We start from the raw sequence: 16,587 nt of genomic DNA, 5'->3' as shown, positions 1-16,587 counted from the left end.
TACAACACCCCAAGGCTGGGTTATGATTAAGGGTTGTATAGTTTACGGTCACTTCCGACTTTCAAATGTTAGCTGGCCATTTCACAGTTAGCTACCCTGGCTAAAATGCACGCCAGTTGATGAAGGTAGGTAGGGTTGGGACAGACCCCATTTGTCAAGTATGGTGGGTAAATATCATGAAATATTTCTGTGAATATCTAAGCTCATATGTTCACAAGTATCTCCTATTGTGAGAAGCATTGAGGTGGGGTGAAACTTTAATTATTTTAAACTGGAAATATATATGCATGTCATCTTAATAGTGACTTAACTTATAATTACAGACTCAAAAATGGATTCTACAGGTCCCCGCTATTCAACTTACTAAATTAGGTATTTTAATACATTACGAAAGTCTGTCTTTGCTGTTATATCCAATATTCTATTCATGGTTATTTCAAGATAATTGCATTTGGAAACAGTTAAAACATTAAAAAAAAAACACAACACTGGTATAATATAATTTTAGAAGCGAAGTTAATCAAAAAATCAGGACATTTTTAAAGCTGTTTTATTCCATTGTCATATGTTAGAGAAGTGGTTTTTAAATGACCGCAAATCGCACATAAGAAAAGCAACAAAAAGAGAGTCATGGACTAGAGGCCTCAACACCATTTGTGACCTTGAGTGTCCTGTGCCTTCCCCACTGTTCTGCTCAGAGATGAATCTACGCAGGGGGCTTTGGGTCTGCTGGGGAGTTCCATGCATTCAGCTGCCCCCATTAGGCCTGCTCTCTGCTCTGTAGAAGCTGCTGGGAGATGCTGTTCCAAAGTAGAAATTCTTCATGTCCACTCTTGGCTTCCATAGATTTAACAGAACTCGCACTGAGTCCACAATACAGCATCTTGAGTGAGTCTACCTCTGCTTCCATAGACCCGGAGCACCTGAGCGACTTGTGAAATTAAGGGAACACTCCCCAATTTGAATTCATGGTAAGAAGCAGAAGGAGAGAGAAGAGAGGAGAAGGAGAGAGGAAAGAAGGAAGGAAGGGAGAGAGGGAGGGAAGGAGGGAGGGAAGGAAGGAAGGAGGGAGGGAACAAGGGAGGGAAGGAGGGAAAGGAAGAGGGAGAAGAGATCAAGTTTAATTTCCAATTCTCACTTTATGGTTTTGTTTCTCTTGTTTATGTAACATCTTTACTTTCTGTTTACTGAGGCCTTGGGGAGTTGTTTCATTCCACTGCTTTCTTGTTTGTCTGCTTACTGGCTGACCTGCTGGCTGGCTTTGGAGACAGAATCTCACTACAGAGCCCAGGCTGGCCTGAAACTCTGTATATATGCCAGGGTAGTTGAGAATCTCAGAGATTTGCCTGCCTCTGCTTTCTGGATGCTGGGATTAAAGGGGTGTGCCACAACACCTGACTATATACCAGCTTTAAAAAGATATTCTAAACCAAGCTCAGTGTGGTGGCATGTGCCTAGAATTCTAGTACTCAAGAGACTTGTAAATGTGAGGCCAGCCTGGGCTGCCTAGCAAGATGCTGCTTCAAAAGGCAAAGACAATTGGGTTGAGGGTGTAGTTCAGTTAGCAGAGTGTTTACCTAGAATGCATGGATCCCTGACTTTGATCCCGACATGCAAAAACCAAGGAGGGCCTTGGAACCTCTAGTCCCAGCACTCAGAAACTGTAGCAAGGACCAGAGGCTTACAGTTACCCTTGGTGTTCAGCATGTCTTGCTTTATGGCATATGATGTGGAGGCTGCTGGGAGTTCTGATTCTGTCTTTATAGAGCATCTGAAGCCATCATTGGGGATCAGTAAGGAGTCACGTATCAGTGAGGTGGCTGCTCCTCTTGACACTGCCTACCACTTGCACCACACACAAAACACATATGCATAGTATACACACACACAAACATGCGTGCCAAACATATACACCATACACACAAATACACCACATATACACTACGCTTATACACATACATATGTCCCACACACACCATATATATACATATACACATACCACATACATGTCACACATATGCTACACACACACACCATACATATAGACATACCACATACTCAAGACATGTATACTATACCTACACATACATACATGCCATATATATATACCATATATATACACATACCACACATACTCACTATACACATATCACACATAAACACACAGCACATATATATATACCATGTATACACATACAGCACACACACACCATATACACACATACTACACACAGATTACATACATGCACATATAGCACACACACACACCATGCATGCCCTTACAGCACACATATTCCATACATGCACATACAGTACACTTATTCCATGCATGCACATACAGCAGACACATACAGCACAAACACATACATCATACACACACATACAGCATACACGAATTCCATGCATGCACATATAGCACACACATACCATGCCTTCCATACATACACGGTTTAGTGAGTTTTCGCTTTAGGAAGGACGTTAGTGATCATGCTATTTCTCTGTTGGTGCAATTCACTATGTGCTCATCATGAATCATAACTAGTTAAAGCCTGCCTGCTCCTGACTCCCTCCATCCCACTCCTCAACGGCCTCTTGCACGGAAGTCTGCCCTTTACGTTGAGTTAGTTTGCCATCCTTTCTTTCTCCAGCTAAGTCTTCTCACCTGGGTGAGCTCCTGTTCTGTCGTCCATTTTCCTGTCGATAGAGTAATTTCACTATTTACGGCTGAATAAGACATTATGTTTGGGCTGGTGAGATGGCTCAGTGGGCAAGAGCACCCAACTGCTCTTCCGAAGGTCCAGAGTTCAAATCCCAGCAACCATATGGTGGCTCACAACCATCCGTAATGAGATCTGACGCCCTCTTCTGGTGTGTCTGAAAACAGCTACAGTGTACTTACATAAAATAATAAATCTTAAAAAAAAAAAAAGACATTATGTTTTATGGCATGTAGTGTATGCATATGTGTATAGACATCATTTTCTTTACCTTCTCATGTGATTTCCTGTCTTGGCTATGTGAGTGGAACTGGCTAAGCAGGTGTTCATGCATATCTCTCCCATGCTGACTTCCTACTTAGGAACAAAATACTGGGACTTACGGCACATTACTCTGCATAGTTGTTGAGGCCTGATTCTTGTGGATACTGAGTTAGACTGTTATAATAGCTGTGTTTTTAAACAGAATCCAAAATGTTCCCTCAAACACCTGGAAGTCTAACACCTTTAAAAAGGGGGGCGGGGTGCAACAGTTTTATACAAAGCAGTCGATTCTAGATTTTTAAAGCAGACTAAAGAAACATATTTCTCTGATAAAGCTTAAAAACTTAAAGCTATTGCATGACATTGTTCCAATTTAGATTGTGAATTTCCTAAATTGTATAACAGTTAAACAAAGAAGTAAACTAGCATGGAGCTGCCTGGGGACACTGCAGATTTTTATATAATTAAGGTTATATAATTAAGGTATATTTTATGTTCTGTGCATGGGTGTTTTGCTTGCATGAGTATCTGTGTATTGTGTGCAGGTAGTGCCCACAGAGGCCAGAAGAGGGCGGTAGATCCCCTGGAACTGGAATAATGGATTATTTTGAGCTTCCATATCCATGCTGGGAACTAAACCCAGGACCCCTGCAAGAGCAGCTTAACCTCTGGGCTCTTAACCTCTGAGTCATCTCACAAAACCTCCATTGTGAGGATTTAAGTAAACAAAATGCTCTTTCGCACGTAACAACTGTGGATGAAAAATTAGATGGAGCAAGAAGACCTGGATGCCTTTATCGAGCAGGGTGGTTCCAGGCAACAGTAAGGTGTGGTACAATTCACACAATGAGACAAAAAGGTTTTTTTTAAAGTTTTACCACCAAGTATAGAGGCAGGAGAATTACAGAAAGTTCAAGACCAACTGGTTTGCATAGCATGTTCTATTCCAGCCAAGACTGTATAGAGACACTGTGAAAACAAAAGGAAACTAATACAGGCCAAGCATGGTGGTATACACTCATAATCCCCAAAGTGGAAGCAGAATGATCAAAGGCCATTCTCAGCTGCGTAGTGAATTTGAAGTCAACCTGGGCTACAATACATGAGAACTTGGCTCTAAAAGGCCCAATTAATAGCAATATCAATAATAACAAATGTTTAAGGAGAGGTACAAGTTTAAATAAGGTTTAAACATTGTATACTGTATTGAAACATTCTGTTACCTTCTGATACATACAGTCTTTATGTTTTTAATCAACTAAGCTTAACTTTAATAATAAATATAAAACTGGTAAACCAATGGAGAAGGCATTTTTGCAGTGTCTTATAAAATGCAAGCCGTGCTCAGCCCACTGACCTGACAGTTCCACTCCATGTCTCCTGAGAAACTAGAACACACACCAGGGACAGAAAGGTAGAGGTCACAATGGTGGCTTGTGTCATGAAAACTCTGGAAGCTTGGCAGCAACAGACACTTGATTGAACTCTGTTGGAGTCATTCCTCAAAGGTAATACGGAGACAGGAAGGCACAGGTCAACTCCTTTGTTCTATTAAAAATGATCTCCAAAACATAGCACTGGCTGGGGTCAGGGTGGGAGGTAGCAGGTTTCAGTATGTAATATACACCCGTGCACACATGTGTGAAGCCATATGGCCAGCAGGGACGATCATGCCAATGCTTATTAGTCTATACATCAAACCATCCAACATATATTTCTAATGCATTGACAACTTAAATGTGACTTCCTAGAAATCACTAAGAAGAAAGGAAAAAGAACCCAGAATTTTATTTAATCTTAGCACGAAACATCTCAAGAAATCACCAAGAGAATTACTACTAGCTTGAACTTCATGAAAAAATAACAAAGTTAAAACTGGCAAGTAACAAGGTAACAGAAATTAAAAAAAAAAAAAAATCATTGTAAAAGAGTCCAACGGTTACATTAAAATGCACCTACCTGTACCCCAGAGATACCTACCTTTGCACGATTCTACCAATGAGAAAGAATCATTCATATTGACTTGGCATTGTGTGTGAAGCAACATTCAACCCAGCAGTTAGCACACAGCAAGGAGAGAAGTAGACCCTGAAGCAAAGGAAACAAACAGACGGTGATATGTCTGCACACTAAAACATTGTGTGGCTATTATGATGGATAATGTTGGTTTTAGCCTGTGTGTATATATGAGGTACTAGAAATTGAACCCAGGGCTGCCTAGGAAATAACTAAGCGCTCTCTACCATCTACCACTGAGCTGTGTCCTCAGCCCCAGTGTTAATCTTTATGAAGTTTCTTATATAATTTCCTTCAATTCTCTAAAATATGACCTGAGGTACATAAGAGCAGAATACCCTTTAAATTCATACTAAAGAAGGTCGCTGTGGAACCTGGTGAAGCGAAGCCCCCATAGCATACAGGTTGACATTGCTGAGCTGGGGCTCTTGGAGCCATGGGCACTGACACGGAAAGATAAAGCTCCCATATAAGGAAAAGGCAGCAGGCTGCTGGGATGGCTCAGTGGGTAAAGAGCCTGCTGAGGAAGCACAGTGACCCGAGTTCAATCCCTAGGACCTAAGAAAAGGTAGAAGGAGAGAAGTGACCCCTAGAGTTATCCTCTGACCTCTCAATCCACTCTGAAGCACACACACCCACTTCACACACGTGGAGAAAGCAGTGTAGAGTACATTCCTTATCTACCCATACATTGTTCATCTCCAGATCTTTATCTGGTACATAATACACACATTGTATATATAATAACCTACCCCTGCTTCCTCCATGCATGTGAAATACATATCATATATAATCCATAGATTATATATGTATATATGAATATAATATATATGTGAATGTTTGAAACTTAAATATAGAATAGAATAATGTTGGAATTTAAAAAATAAATAATTTTTGTCATCATAACAAACATGGGATTTGGGGTTGAATGAGATTGGGCTCATAGATCTCTAGTTGGTAGGACTGTTTGGGAAGGATTAGGAGGTGTGGCCTTGCTGGAAGAAGTGTGTCACTGGTGGACTTTGAGGTTTCAAAAGCCCAGCCATTCCCAGTTAGCTCTCTGTCTTGTGCTTGTGAATGTAGATGGAAGTTCTCAGCTACTGCTCTAACGCCACACCTCCGTGCCTGCTGCCATGCTTCTCACCATGATGGTCATGGAGTTTCACCCTCTGGAACCACAAGCCACAGATAAAGCACTTCCTTAGTAAATTGTCTTGTTATTGTATCCTATTATAGCAATAGAAAGGTAGTGTGCAGAGGCTTGCTATGCCTCAGTGGTGGCCATATATCAGGCAGTGGAAAATGTTATAAGTTAGAACCTGGGAAGGCAGCTGCCTTTAATAGTGATGGAAACTCAGTAAACTGGCTGAGATTTTATGACTGGACTCTTGTATGTATGGTAGTACTCCTGGGAAATTCCAACACTCTGTTTAGAAGGCTGAGACAGGAGAATTGTAATGAGTACCAATCCATACTCATTGGAGCTACATAACAAGACTAAATAAATAAATAAATAAATAATCCATTAAAATGAAAACACAGAATAAAGCTAATCTCTTTTCAGGGCCTAATTACCCAGCATCTCAGGTTCTGCTTTCAAGCATTTGAAGTCTCGTATGTTCACATAAATTACAGGTTTCCTGACAGAAAGGATCAACCTGTGCAAACTACTATAACCCTATTGTCTGCATTTTCCAAAGAATATCCTTAGAAGCCCGTTCTTTTCAGCATTGCCACCCTGGGGGAACCCCCTGGGCTGGTGGACTGAGCCTGCCAGTTCAATGGATGGAGTATGTGCTTGTCACTTTGGGGGGTACAGCTCTGCAGACAAAGTCACCATGGAGCCCAGCCCCCAATCCACCACAGGCCTATCAGGCATGCTCATGCTCTGACCGTTTCTTTTGTCTATCTCAACAAAAAGAAGAAGATGAAGAAGAAGAAGAAGAAGAAGAAGAAGAAGAAGAAGAAGAAGAAGAAGAAGAAGAAGAAGAGGAGGAGGAGGAGGAGGAGGAGGAGGAGGAGGAGGAGGAGGAGGAGGAGGAGGAGGAGGAGGAGGAGAAGCAGGAGGAGGAGGAAGAGGAAGAGGAAGAAGAAGAAGAAGAAGAAGAAGAGGAAGAGGAGGGAGGAGGAGGAAGAAGAAGGAAGAAGAAGAAGAAGAAGAAGAAGAAGAAGAAGAAGAAGAAGAAGAAGAAGAAGAAGAAGAAGAAGAAGAAGAAGAAGAAGAAGATTAAAATGGGTATCCGTGGTCCAGGGATTTAGCTCAATGGATAGAGTGCACAAAGCCTTAGGTTTTGTCCTCTGCAACACATAAAGCAAGCCTGGTGTGCACACCTATAATGCCAGCACTCAAGTGGCAGAGGCAGAAGAATGAGGAGTTTGAGGCCAGCCCAGATTACATGAAACCCTGTGACAAAAAGGAAGGAGAGAGAATATCAGCAAAGTTCAAAGGCAGATGGTGGTGTGACTGAAACCACAGTGGGAAAGCTGGGAAAGAGCAGAAGAATTCCTGTGTGTGTGTGTGTGTGTGTGTGTGTGTGTGTGTGTGCGCGCGCGCGTCAGTGTGTGCATGAATGTGTGTTTGTGGGTGCATGTGCGCATGTGTGCATGTGTGCATTTGTACATGAGTGTGTGCATACCTTTGTGCATAGTGTGTGTTTGTGTGTGCACCTGCATGCATGTGTACGAGCATATTTGTCGTGAGGAATGAGAGACTAGGAGCTTGCATGGTCAAAGCGCACATCAAGCAATAGTTGAGCCAAAACCAATGAGAATAGAGACAAAGTCGATCATTTTATAGTACAGTATGAGATGTAGATCAAAAACAGCCATGTTACACCTACATACCTGAACTTTGCACAGCTAGGACTATTGTGTTCCTTATACACATGCATAGATTCCCTTAGATAAACAGCCTACTACAGAATCTTCAGCCTTGCCATGTTCACATTCAAATAATGCTGTCTATCAAAGCCTTCATGGCTAAGTATCAACATTAGATCCTTCCCCTTTGGGGCCTGCTGACCCTCAAGACCCAGGTCACAGATTTCAAGTTTCTTTGAACTATTGCTCTGGAACAAGGCTTCCCCAAGTGCACACCTCCCATCTTTAGCTTAGCTGCCTCTGTGAACACTTACAATTGGGAAATCCCAGCCTGCTGAGTTTCAGTCTCTAAGGACAAGGATTGGAAGTGATAATGAGCTTGCTAGATAATCCTCTGGGAAATTCAAGGATCCAAGCCTGGGTCCATGGCACACATGACGTGGGTGCCAGCTGTATACAGTGTATACTGTATACAGTATAGATGTCAAGTTCATGCCCATTGGCTGAACAGAACGCAACAGAACTTGCCTTGAAACCAAACATTTTTCATTTCCTCCAGAGTGCCCACGGGTTCCTACTTTCAAAACAGAGGTCTTGGGGTCATCCAGTAAGAGCACTGACTGCTCTTCCAGAGGTCCTGAGTTCAATTCCCAGCAACCACATGGTGGCTCACAACCATCTGTAATGGGATCTGATGCCCCCTTCTGGTGTGTCTGAAGACAGCCACAGTGTACTCACGTACATAAAATAAATAAGTCTTAAAAAGCAAACAAAAACAGAGATATTGGCACTCAGGTCAGGGAGGCTTTCTTAGCAATGCAGAATAGATGCCCCTGTACACAGAAGAAGATGAGGAAGTTCTTAAGCTAGTGAATTTAGACAATCTCTTCTGAAGAGGTGGTGAGAGGGTCCTCTTTAAGAATAGAGACTGAAGTTCAAATCCAGCCTAGCAGCCTTGTAAGTGTTGCTTAAGATCTCCAAAGCTAACTTCCTCATCTATACAACAAAACAAAGAAAAAAATGTTTCAGATGGCAATGCATAGTGGAGCAGTCTGTCCTACTCTCTGGGAGATGCAATTGGCTTCTCCCACAATATCTCCACCTAGCTCATCTGTGCATCTCAGCCGTGCAACAGGAACTGTTTCTTCTGGGCCATGGGTGGCCTCTTAGGGTGTGGCCACTAATTTCTAGTCACTGTCCATACTTTTAGCCCCTTCTTTCCATCTCTATGTTAGGTGAAGAATGAAACCCGAGCCTTCTATGCTGTTCATGACTGTCAGCAATCCGTACAAAGCAGAGAGGCCTTCAACAATCCAGTGTGTGTGTATGTACACAACTGTACATTGTGTGACTGATTTCGAGATAATTTGAATCTCAACTAGGCAGAGTGAAGTTTTTTTTTTTGTTATTTCCTTGTATATGTATGTGGGGGCGGGGTGGGGAGCCAGTGTCTCTCCTTCCACTGTGTGGGTTCCAGGGCTCACACTCAGGTTTGGCAAGCTTGGCAGCATGTGTCTTTACTCACTGAGCCATCTTGCAACCCCTCAAAGTATGTTTTTATTTGAATAATAGTGCCGGGTAGAAGCCTCATTTCTTCTCTTTCCATTCACATTGACTCAAAACTAAATTATTTTTGCGTTTGACAAGGTTAGAAGCACTCTCCCCTCTCCTCTCCTCTCCTCTCCTCTCCTCTCCTCTCCTCTCCTCTCCTCTCCTCTCCTCTCCTCTCCTCTCCTCTCCTCTCCTCTCCTCTCCTCCCCTCCCCTCCCCTCCCCTCCCCTCCCCTCCCCTCCCCTCCCCTCCCCTCCCCTCCTCTCCCCTCCCCTCCCCTCTCTTCTCCTCTCTCTCTCTCTCTCTCTCTCTCTCTCTCTCTCTCTCTCTCTCTCTCTCTCTCTCTCCATCATCCCAGCCCCATCTTGCTGAGTGAATACGGAAATCAGCCTGGCATCTTGTTGAAATGATAAAGTAGTCCAAATGCTGCATAAAAGCCCTGATTCTGCTAAACCTATCTATCTCGGAGTCCCTAAAAGGTCTGCTAAATCTGCAAGGGATAGGATATCTGACGATCTCTTTTAAATGGAAAAGACTTGGGAAATAGCAGTCTTGTTTGCCATCTTATCTCTGAAAAGGGAAAAAGGCAAAGCCTCCCATAGCCCAACAGGTTTTCAGAAATAACAAGGAAAGCAAAACTCTCCACGGTTCCTCTAGAACAGCAGGTCCTTGATGTTATGTGGAGAGAGCCTCTCCAGTAGCTGCAAGTCTGCTCATAACTTGGGATTGCTGTTCTGTCTCTCCCTTCCACCTTTTGCCTGGTCTTTGTTTCTGTTTTCGTCTGGGCTTTGGAAATGGGCATAGGAATCCAGAGCTTTGCACATGCTGGGTAAGTCATTCGCCACTGAGCTCCGCCCCCGATACTGTGCTTCTAACTCTGTAACAGGTGATGCCTGCCGAGAGAGTGGTGCTGAGAATGGGCAGACAAGTCCTCTTCTCCATTCACCTTGTGTGGCGGGTTTAGTGGTGACACCTGCTAAGCTATCTGTCCTCAGAGCATTGAAAGGGACTTCGAAGGCCTCAACTTGTTTACTAGTCAGTATCAGCTATGCATGGCTCAAATGAAGTCCCCAAATAGCCAAGATACACAGCAACATTTACTGCCTCCCAAAACACAGAAGAGGAGGCTGTGTTTTGAAGAAGAAGGGCTGCTCTCTGGGCTGCCTGAACCATGAAACATGGTTCATTAGCACCTGTGCTTAACAGAATTCAACCTGGTGCTCCAAATCACAAGCTGCATATCAGAACATCTAATGAGCATGGCAGTGTCAGAAATGGGAGAGACACATGGTTGCTCATTAGGAGACAAACAGAAAAACTCCATCTCCCAATGCCTCTAAAGGGGCCACCGCTCCATACAGCACATTAACCACACTCGTCACTGTTATCCTGAGTCACCAAGACAAGAGGTCATCTTCTAAGCAGAGCAGCAACCCAGAGATCCTAAGAGGAATTCAATGACAGAATTTGACCTGTATTGTGGTCCTAACGGCCCTTTGCCAGTACTGAGACCTTACACCAATTATTCAGCCCCTTGTGTTGAGGAGTTCTGCCCCTTGTAGGCATGTCATCTAAAGGAGACTTCCTTAAGTCATAGAAATTGGCAAGTGTCATCACGTGCATAGAATGAGGCAGTTGAGCCATCAACAGCCCTTATTTATAATGAGAAGTTCTGTGCATCCTAAGAAGAAGAATGTTTTCTGTGTGGTGAGAGCCAGTCCAGGGGCAACACACATGGGGAGTTTCCTCAGGAGGTGCCGGCTGAGCAATTGATGGTAGCAGGTGTCAGGGCTCAGTGGAAGCAGAGGCACAAAGATCAAATAGCCACACACAGCTCAAAAGCAAGAAGATTGCATAGAGGATCCAGGCCAGATGGGCAGGAGGAGATGAGCTTAGGATGGAAAGAGGTTTCTGACAAGAACAAGACGCTCCCAGAGCCTGGGGTGCAGCTCAGAAATAGAGCATCTCTCTATAACTCCAAGGCCCTAGGTTCCCTCCTAGGCATAAGCAGCAAGACCACCAGGAGTGTCCTTACCTATCATGAGCTGGGTCCTTCACATCAGTCATCAACCAAGAAAATGCCTTAACAGACTTGCCTACAAGTCAACACTGTGGAGGTATTTTCTCTCAGTTAAGATCCCTTCATCTCAGTGGTGGTGGCACACACCTTAAATCCCAGCACTCAGGAGGCAGAGGCAAGCAAGCTCTGGGTTGGTTCAAAGCCAGCCTGGTCTACATAGTAAGTTCCTGGACAACTGGGACTACATAGAGAGACTCTGTTTCAAAATGAATTAGTTAATTTAAAATTAAAATCTTTCCTTCTTCCCAGATGACTCTAGCTTGTGTCCCGTTGACATAAAAGCTAGTCAGCACAGATATCAAATATATATTCAAGAAAAAAGTCACAGATTAGGCTGGCAAGACGGCTCAGTGAATAAAGACATCATCCACCAAGCCTGTTGACTTGAGTTCAATCCCAGGGACCTACCTACATGGTAGAAGAAGAGAACAGAATCCCACAGGCTTTAGGCTGTAGGCCTGATTTACCTCTAACTTCAGGCAATCCTCCTGCCTCATCCTGACTACCACTAGCTTTACAGGTACGTGTCATCAGACCTAGCAACAGAAGAAACTATTATAAGCATTTTGTTTTGGGCTTTTTTACCACACACTTTTTCAGACTCCAGAGGATACTGTTTCTGTGACCCTGGTCCTGAAGTCTCTGTCCCACCGTCATGCTGTGTAATCAAAAGTGTGTTACGTACCACTTGAAGGGTGTAAATATTACACAAATACCACAGATTTGAGCCCCAAAGCCACAGGACTAAGTAGGGACCCTGCCTTACCTCTCTTCACCTGTGGAAGTGTGGGCAAGTCACCCACAGCTCTGTGCCCACCTCCTCCCTGCAAGTGTAATAGTGTAGGCTGGCCCACACCATAGCTGTAGTGTGAGGATTAAATGAGCCACCACCTGGAACACTTGTAAGCGCCTGGCCCATAGCAGATGTTTAATAAATCTTTATTATTGTTGCCACTCATGTGCCTGACATGAGCCATTTAGGTTGCTTTCAGTTTGTCGGTTACGAATCATTCTGCAATAAACATCTTTGTAGCAAATGGATTTTCAAAGAGACTCCTCATGATCTGAACTCTCCGGCTGCTTATTTTGTTTGACTGTTTTCAGTTATGAAGCATTGACTAAGCTATTTGCCTGGAACCACCCATCTTTTTTTTTTTCCAAAGGAAGAACAATATATATTTCTATTGTTCTCTTTTTTGCATTGTGAAACACTATATACAAAGCTATGACATTTAGTACATCGCAACAGTGTACAGTACCTCAATATGTCTTCAGGCGTATTGGAATCCCCAAGATTTTTATCCCATAGAATACATGGGATAAAAAAAAAATGGAAAAGTAAGCCTTGTTAGCATTAAAATACCTCCCATTAAAAAGAAAAGCATCAAGCTGGAGAGATGGCACAGTGGGTATAAATGCTCACCCTGAAAGAATGAGGACATGAGTTTGAATCCTCAGTATGACAGTACACTCCCATAACCCCAGCACTGGCAGGTCACTGGGCCATGAGCCTAGTCTAAACAGCTAGTGCCAAAGGAAGTGGGGAAGCAATTGAGGAAGACACAGGATGTCGACCTCTGACCTACACACAGAACCTCACAGGTACAAACATGCATGTGACCATGTCTCAGAGCTGGGGTCGGGGGCAGGGGGATTGGGGTGTAGGGAAAGGGGAACACACAGGATTCAATCAAAGGGTACAGAAATCTGACTCCTTTCTAGGGCATCCTGACCTAACCAAGCCTCAACTATAGGAAGGGAGGAAGGGCAGAGGGCGGAAGGAGGATGTGACTAGAGTATATTTTATATGGATGAAATATTGTCAAAGAATAAGTGGGTGTTTTAAATCTTCATTGCGAATTCATGAAATAAAAATGAAGCCTTCGAGGCCTGTTTCTACTGTGTCTGAAACAGAACAGAGGCATCCTGAAGGAGTTCCTGTATGGCAAGGGAACTAACAGCAATTACCTCACAAAGACCACACGTGACCCTGTCACCCTCCATAAGACAAATGAGACTGAGAGTTGGAGACATAGAATAATTTGTCTAAGTGCCCTCAGCTAAGACAGAATAGACAGGGGTAGAACTCAGACCCCAGTCCCCGGTACCGGGCCCACTTTCCTTCCACAGACTTTGCTAAAGTGAACGTGTGATGGTGTCACAGAAAGCCACTCTGAAAGCCACAGCAGAAACCACAGTGAAGGCCTTGCCAAAAGGACAAGGACATCCAGCAAGCACACTTCCACAGCTGGTGTCCATGGGAACATGGTCTAACCTCAGGTCCTCTTCTCACCTCCAGCTTGGCTGCCTCAGTATCCCCAGGAGAGCCATAGTGAACAGCTTAGGTGCGCATGCCTGAGGTTCCATGAAAACACACAGTCTCACTGATCTAATGGGAAATTACTTGTAGCACTGCCTTACCAACAATCACAGATCTCTAATGCCTTCTCTCTTTCCCTCTTAGGCACTTTTATTTTGTAGGAAAAGGCACTAGAATTTAGTGATAGAAGTTAACAGTGGAGGCCATGGTTGCCGCAGGACTAGTAACTGTTTACCTAGCATTCATGAAGCCCCTGGTTCAGTCCCCAGCACCACATAAGCATGGAGCCACATGCATATAATCCTAGCATGTGGAAGCAGGAGAATCAGGAGTCCAAGAGGATCATGAAAAGTTTGAGGCCAACCAAAGCTAGAGGCACTTGTCCAAAACCCTTGGTTGGTTTGTTTTAGTTGCAGATGTTTGGTAGGTTGTTCCGTTGGGTCCTTGAGATTCTGTAGTGCTGTTTCTGATGTGCGGCTAAGGACTGGACTCTGGGACATATGAAATCATGTTCTCTGAGTACTCTGCTAGGAAGTACTAAGAAAGTACCTAACCCTGAACTCAATGCAATCAACACAGCTGACCCATGACCAGCAGCCCCTAGCAGGTAAGCTGCTAGGCTTAGTTCCCTAACACTGATTACTAGGCTTGGGATGCCTGGGATTCACTGATGCTAACGAGGCACATGATCCTACAATTCAGTCCTGGCTCCTCTCTGCTCTGTCTACTCTCCTTTCTTCACCTCTCGCTCCCAGCCAGTCACCCTTTACCCTGAAGTGTCTGGTTTCCACGAACTATTATAATCTTCCAGGAGGACAAAGAAATAATTAGGAGATGTTGTGGCTTGAGTGGAAAATACCTCCTTTGATGGCAGCACTGGCCAATGACTGTGTCCTCTGAACAGAGATAACTAATTTTAAGTCTGTCTTCAACTTTCAAGTAAAGGATAATTCTGCAATCCTCTGCTCAGCACTTTGGGGTGAACTCACAGACCACAGTAGCTTTCTCTTCAAAATGACAACTATCTCATCTCTTCAGACTAAATTAACTCCACCCACAGTCAGAAGAAAACTCACAAAATGGTGGTCAGGAAGATTGATCTCTGGAACATTCACAGGACGACAGGATGAGAGAAAAAAGGTGTGACAGGTGAAGTTTCTCTTTCCTTCCCTCATTTGCTCTCTGTCATGATTTCAATATTCTGTATTTCTAGAATGTTCTACAGTTTATAAATAGTAAATTTTTAAAAATGTCATGGGATCTCAGCTTGGTCTTTCAATACACTAGAGATATGGACAAAGGGAGGTATTAGAGAAGCATTTTATAACTTTTAAGATATAAGTTTAAGGCTTAAAAGATAGCTCAACTTGGTGGTTAAGATCTTATACTGCTTGTTAGGAGGACCTGGGCTCAGTTCCCAGCATCTATATCAGGCAGCTCACAGCTGCTAGGGATTCAACACCCTCTTCTGGCCTCCATGGGCAGCACACTCATGTGTACAGATCTCTTTCTCTCTCTCTCACACACACACACATGCACAAATATACACATAATTAAAATTTGTAAAAGTATTTTTAAGCTATAAATACTAGTAGTTATTAAAACCAAGAGGAGGTAAAGTTATGGGTGTACCTGGCTGTGATTCTCATATAGGAACCCCCAGGGAGTTCCTCAAGTGACCGGCTGATGACACTGGTGTTTAACTAGTATGGTATTAATGCTCATTATATCATTGCTGAGATGGTTGCTTATTCTGGACTGTAACACCTGATTTTCTAATAACCTACAGAATTTAAATACTTAGTTGATAAAGTAGTTTTCCAGAGAAATTTTTAAGAAAAAATATCTGAAACCTATTCTTATGCAATTAGGGAAACATCTACCAAGGTCACCCTGCATACATTTCACTCTGAATCTATGAGTGAGGTAATGATAGACTCTCACCCAAAATCACTCATCAAATTATCATAATTATAAAGAGTTGGAGATAATGGAAATGTCCTTTAATAAGAAGTCACTTAAGTGAAGTGTGGTGGACTGATGTCTCAGAGTATAAAGCCATAGGAAGAAAGAAGGCCCCAGCAGGCATCTCTGACCTGGGCTTCCTGTGGCCTAGGAGAGCTACAGATGCAGCCCAACGTGAAACCGTAAACGTGCTTCTGAAGAATTGGGCTCCCTTGTGATTTTCCTAACTTAGCTATAACATTGTACTACAATGTCAAAAACATTGACACTTATGGGGGTCTGAATCGGAACGGGCCCCATGGGCTCTCATATTTGAATGCTTGGTCCACAGTTGGTGGAACTGTTTGGGAAGGATTAGGAGGTGTGGCTTTGTTGGAGGAAGTGTGTCACTGAAGTTTCAAAAGTCCATGCCTTTCCAGTTAGTGCTCCTGCTTTCTCTAGCCCAAATACTACATATGTGTACATGCACACACATACACACACACACACACACACACTTCTCTAGAAAACTCCACAAAATAAAATAATATCTCCATAAGAAGAGATACGAGGTGTGGGTGTGTGGGTGTGTGGGTGTGTGTGTGTGTGTGTGTGTGTGTGTGTGAGAGAGAGAGAGAGAGAGAGAGAGAGAGAGAGAGAGAGAGAGAAGTGAGGGGTAAGAGGGAAAACTCTGAATATGATTTGGATTTTGAGTGGCAGAAAATAAGTTAGATTAAACAAGTTTAACTAAGTTAGATAAAAATGACTAATATTCTTGAAAAAATATACTTAGGATCCAAAAGCTGCGTAATCTTTTTATAAATATTTTGGAACCAAGAGTAACAAATTTCATTTTAAAAAAAGTCAAATCAACG

At 43.2% G+C, this 16,587-nt stretch overlaps 1 long non-coding RNA gene across 17 annotated transcripts in view; it reads left to right on the top strand.

The window, feature by feature from the left end:
- LOC115030650 (uncharacterized) overlaps nt 1-16,587 on the top strand; it is a 614,991-nt gene that overhangs the window by 510,557 nt on the left and 87,847 nt on the right. The window lies entirely within an intron of this gene.

Source organism: Mus caroli, unplaced genomic scaffold, assembly GCF_978045245.1.
Source record: "Mus caroli unplaced genomic scaffold, Mus_caroli_1 scaffold_3, whole genome shotgun sequence".
Lineage (NCBI taxonomy): Eukaryota > Metazoa > Chordata > Mammalia > Rodentia > Muridae > Mus > Mus caroli.
Note: the sequence above shows the minus strand (reverse complement) of the source record. Positions and strands in the feature narration are given on the sequence as shown.